The 5,858-nt window shown below is 38.1% G+C and overlaps 1 protein-coding gene and 1 pseudogene across 5 annotated transcripts in view; both read right to left on the reverse strand.

Moving 5' to 3' along the window:
- LOC109825058 lies at positions 1,127-4,949 on the reverse strand (annotated as a pseudogene).
- Positions 5,025-5,858, reverse strand: part of LOC109825059 (probable polyamine aminopropyl transferase) — a 17,694-nt gene continuing 16,860 nt past the window's right edge. The window contains exons 9-10 of one of the 5 annotated variants that reach the window (XR_002242884.1): positions 5,352-5,382; positions 5,025-5,250 (exon numbers count right to left, since the gene is read on the reverse strand). The gene's annotated coding sequence lies outside the window, so the exon portion shown is untranslated. Of the gene's footprint in view, positions 5,255-5,351; positions 5,383-5,858 lie in introns of those variants that run through there. The other 4 variants (XR_002242883.1, XM_020391765.1, XR_002242886.1 and 1 more) reach the window with 4 other exon arrangements.

The raw sequence follows: 5,858 nt of genomic DNA on the forward strand, positions 1-5,858 counted from the left end.
ACCCCCTCAGCAACAAATAATGACGTCCACTCTCCCGCTTGGGGAGATGGTAGCTCAGCGCACCCACTTTTGTGCAATGTGGGCCACTAAACTAGGCCTGGGCCTCATTGATCACCCAATGACCCCGTCCAGGTAAGTATGGATCTCAGCAGCCCAACAACCTGTTTTTATATCCATCTCCAGCTCGGATACTATGGAGCTCAGACGATGTGGGACTAAAGCCCGCTATTTCCTATGCAATTCGGCTAATAGTTGTCCTGTTTCATTCATTTTTTATTTTTGTAAATAAATAAATAGCTAATTTTTTCCCCTTTTGTCCGTATGCCTTCTGAATCTATCGCATCTGTAGATTTATTTTCTAAATATGAATGTTTGCTAATTTACCATTTATTTTAACACTGTTAAAATTCATGAGGACAAATCTGCGAATTGATTATATGTTGTCCCCTGATTTCCACGAGGATAATAGCTTCAGGTAATTTACACCTATGTTAGGTGCATGTTGCTTGCAGTACTTGAGAATCTTTCATGTGTTGTGAATGCTTCCGATATCGATCGGATTTCTATTAAAAAATAGATCAATTCCATTCACAGATAATCTTTTTTCCCCTCTTATATTTTGTTTCGATGATTATTGGGAGCGGAGTCTTACTATTTTTCTACACCAGAAGTGTATATACCTCTCTTTGAGCAATGGTTTAAGCTTTCAAGATCCACTGGTCAATTGTTTGGGGGGGAAATGTTTGTTCGCAGTAGCTTAGCAATAGTTTGGAGAGTATAGTTTAGTTAGAATTATCGAAGGGGAAAAAAATTCCAGGTGTCTCTACAGTAGACGTATGCACTGACTTAAAAACTTCTAAGTCTTTAACCATCTCAGATTACTAGCTTCAAAATTGTACCAATTCAGTTCTAGCAACTTAGTACTGCTGAAGAGAAGTTCGTACTCAGGGTCTTAGCAGCAAACAATCAAATTTCAATATGAATTTTTTTTTTCAATATCAACCCATACAGACCAATTTAAAACGGAAAAAGGTACGTTTTCACAATAAAACACCAGGATACAAAGCAGACTGCAATGTAATGAGGCGCAAAATTTAAAACGAAAGTTAAAAGAGTGGTAAATTTTTTATTTTAGAAAGAGGATGCGAGAACACGTTTTTCCCCAATAACAAATTATGGCAAAGAAACAGATCTTTGAATGCCGGTAGGGCATTTGATTTAGGATCAACAGGTTTTTTTATTCCTGTCTATAAAAATTAATTCGTTTTTACAAAAGAAGCACTCTCTTTTAGAAGAATCACACTTCCAATTGCATTTTACACGCGTGCGCGCGCGCCCACACACAATTTCTTCTCCTACTCTTGAATGTGTCTTTGTTCCTTCTCAGTATTTGTATACGGAAATCTTGCTTAACTCAATAGGTTGTTAGTTACTTTCGACTGCCTCGTACCTGTCAAGAACGTACAGCAAGTCACAACCAAAATGAGATACAGAAGTTTCTCAAACAAATTTATAGGATATTTGAGCTACTTAGAAAGAGGGATTATTACCATAGAGATAAATATACGACAACTAGGCTCAGGCTTCTAATCGTATGCATCTAGGCTAAGGCGAACGCTTCTAATTGTATGCAACATCATCATCAAAGTAGAAGAAACATTGTAGCCATAACCTGTAACCTGCTCACCCAATAATCTAGAATCTGGCATCAATCAGGGATATTTGAGTCTGTGTGCCACTGGCGTACCTCATTGAGTTTATCAGTCTTCGTCTGGTTATGGCTAAGACCTGACTTCGCACCAGCCACAATAACAGAAACAAAGCCATTATCAATTTGATAAGAGGAAAGGGTATATTTTGAAAGATACCATGAACTTTCAAAGGGGAAAAGGCTACAGTAAAATATATTTATTGGAGAAAAATGACCATGGACTAGGCAAAATTGTTGCTAACAATGTTAACGTCTTGGATAAAATGTCTTAACATACCCTTATTACAAACCTTAAGGTCCCTAACCCAAAAAAATACATACAAGAATTTTTTTTTCCAAAAACATGTCAAGTGTGAAGCACTACCCAAACTGCCCTCAAACTCACACGATAACTTACCTTAATTACGTACCCGAGCAAAGCCACATGTACTCCAGGTTAGGCAAATGCCTACCCTGGTTTTTGTAATTTTCACTTTGCCAATGTTTATATAGTGCCAATTTAAGATGTAGCCACATCTCTTACATAAATGCTCTTCGTTTAATTTCTTGTTAAAACAACATTAAAATACTAACTCGTAGGTTTTCCCCCCTCATATGTTACTCAATTTTAAATTGCCCTCAAACTCAATAGTTTTGTCAAAAAATTCCATTAACCTTATTTCTTAAAAATAGTTCACAGTAGTTTTGAGCAAAATCCCCCAAAGTTCATAGCAGCCTTGTGAAACTTATAACAATGGTTTAAAAAAAAAAATCACCTGAGAACTTGGATACAAATTAACTTAGAGTCAGACCTGGTACATCTGCAGATAGATCCATGGCATCATCGCTCGATCCATTTCCAAGTGTTTGAGGATCGTAACCACCCTATCATGAAATAAGAGTCATTTTTCAGAAAGGAAGCACTGTGTTCAATATAAGCAGCATCTACTTTTGGGGAAACAAGAAGGCAGTAATTCAAATTTGTCAAATAATAAGCACATAATAAGGTGCTGTTTTGTTAAACACAATCATGACATCCGCGCTTCTAGCTTTTCACAATAAAATTACCGAAATAATGAAAAAACTTGGTTTACGTATTCAACTAATTACACACCAGAAACATATGAACAACACTGGGCCTCTTGCTGCTTGGTTGCCAATATATAGTTGTGTCATTTATATGAAGACAAATCCATGTTGTACATTAGAGTACACAAGAAAAGATAAAATTATGGGATAGCATAAATACCATTTGCTTCTTGCCTAGTTGTGACCCAACATTGGGTTGTAAATATGGTATGGCAGGAACAACTTGAAACTGATACGGCGGATTACCAACCTTGGACATTCCTTGTGGAATCTGATGCAGCGAAAGGAAATTAACTGAACTAGGTCTAATTTTAAATCATGCGAATGAATTAAATATCCTGCTTTGATGATTATATCGTCGCCCACGCCTGAGCCTCTTCTCCTTGTGGTGGCCTCCTACTTTCTGTCGTCTCCCTTCATCTCCATTTTACCTTGTCAACGCCTTGAACACCATCCTTGTCTAGTTTATTTGCTTTATTTATGCAAAAAGTAATCATAGGTCATGCGTCATCATACGTGGTATCACTCAGAAGAAACTTCTCTGCTTCCCTAATCGACTTTAGAGCAAGTTGATACTTATCAGATAAATAAAGCCCCTACCCCAAGAAGCTGAAGGCATCTCATTGATAAATAATCATAACGATCCGCACAATTATTAGCAACAATATCTTCTGATGGTGGGTTCATAACATGCAAGCGCTTCAAGTCCTCCTTCCAGCGATCTAAAACAAACTGAGATGGAACCTCATAAACTTGTTGCAGTTTGAACACTGACAAAGCATGTCTACAGAGAATACCCGTGAACTGGAAAGAGCCACATATGCATCGAACATCCTTTTTTTTTCAGCATCATAAAGAACTCCATGGTTCTTATTCATCGTCCTCTTACCATCTTCCAGAAAGATACATTCCTTGACATCGAAGGTAGAACTTGACCCCTCCACGCTGACAACCGAATCATGGCAGTACATTATAGCCTCAATCTCGTCTGGGAATTTTTTGAACATGTTAATAGTGTAAGCCTTGGACAACTGCTCTGCCATGTAAAACTTCGACACTGCAGGCTGCCTTTTATGGAATGTGTCAAAATCTGCTTGGGGTTCCTCTTCATACTTATTCTGTAAAGCCATCTCATATTACTAATGAACTGCCCTTCAAAGAAGGGTGGAGGAGATTCATTTCATTTAATAGTGGACATACCTGCCCAAAATGCATCTTGCAAATAGACTGGTACCCATGAATGCCGAAATTCATACAACAAACTTAACCAATCATTACCCTGAAGCGCATATATCTCCACCATCTTCCTCCATTCCTCCTCAAACTCATCCATCCTCAATGAGTCATACACCGCCTTCTGCAATTACTTGTGAATAGCTCTATACTCGGCCAACCCACCCAAATTCTCTGGACTTTCTTCATTATCTGAAACAAGCAGAAATGATGATGAACCCCTGGTAGCACCTCAGCAACCGCACTCTGTATCCCTTTACAATAATCTGAAATCATTCAGCATGTATTTTAACATACAAGCAATCCAAGCCTTCAGCATTCAGCAACCAAATGTAAGTTTCCGCAGTCTCATCAGAAAGCAAACCGCAACCCAATAGCACAGGCTGGCCATGATGATTCACACCAACAAAACATGCAAGTGGCAAATAAAACCTATTCGATATACACGTTGTGTCCAACGTAACCACATCACTATAATACTGGTAAGCAGCCCTAGATGTTGCATCAACCCAAAACACATTTCTGGCACAACCCTCCTCATCCAAATCAACCACAATAAAAAAGTTAGATTTTCGCTTGCATTCGCGTAAAAAACAATCTAATTGCCTTCGATCACCCTCCCCAAATCTCAACCTCCCTCTCTCAAGAAAACCCTGATTCTGTAAACAAAAGCTCCTCAAGATTTATCAACATGCACAGGTTGCACCGGCTCCTCACTCTGAGCTACCATATTCTCCTCTTGCTCCCTCAACGCCTTCTTGTTCACGAATCCAGTCAAATGCTTATAACAATTCAAAAGTCTCTCTATCGACAGGCTAACCAGATGATTATGATCCAAGCTAGCCAACTCCAAATGCAACAACCCATCTCCGTGAAGCTCAACCCTAACCCCAGCTTGGCAATTAGTAGTCGCACTTGTTCTATTCCCAAATTTAGGTTAATAGTGAAAATGAAAGAAACAAATAATATTAACATGATCCATCAGAACCAACAGAGAAAGCTGCAGCATAGATGGAATAACAAGCGAAAGAGATTATGATATGCCCACTAAGATTGCTGGCATGAATATTCATTTGCATTCAGGTCCATACATAATAGTCTCAGAAATAAATCAATCAGAGAACTAATTATTATGCTGAAAATAATAATAATGAGGATGTGCCAAATGAATTAACATTCATTATTCCCTTGGCTCCATTGCAGGCCTTGCTGGTAACATCTCCCATCAACTTCAGAAGCTGTCTGCCATAAACAAATATAAGTGAATTAAGGGAGGTAAGTAACAATTAACTTAACTCAATGCATTAAAAAAATAAATTAGATTGAGTCATGAACTTGCCTCCACAATGCACTATTCATACCTAAAGCTGGAGACCAAATAGAACCAGCATCAGTTAAGGCCGTCTTAATCTAGATGCTTCTTCAATAAACTAAACATGAGCTTCATAGAATAGCCCTTATTCACAAATATCAAAAATAACAAATCTACAAATGCGAAGTAGGAAGTTCATATTATATATGGTAGCAATGTGGAAATTGTTTACCTCATACACTAAAAACAGCTTAATAGTGGATAGACCTCTTGTACTATCATCAAATTAATAAACTACTACCCCTATTGTTCTATTGTTCCAGATAGGCCCCTAAGTGAAATTTTTTGACTCTTTTCAGGGGTCTATTGCAACAATAGGTTTTCACTCAGGGAGTCCATCTGCAACAATAGAACTGCTTCAGGGGTTCTATTTGCGAGAATAAAACTCTTTCAGAGTGTCTATCTGCGACAATAGAATTACAGGGATAAAGTTCTGTTTGATGATAGTAAAGGGGGTCTATCCACAATTCACCC

The sequence above is a fragment of the Asparagus officinalis genome, chromosome 10 (genome assembly GCF_001876935.1).
Source record: "Asparagus officinalis chromosome 10, Aspof.V1, whole genome shotgun sequence".
Taxonomy (NCBI): domain Eukaryota; kingdom Viridiplantae; phylum Streptophyta; class Magnoliopsida; order Asparagales; family Asparagaceae; genus Asparagus; species Asparagus officinalis.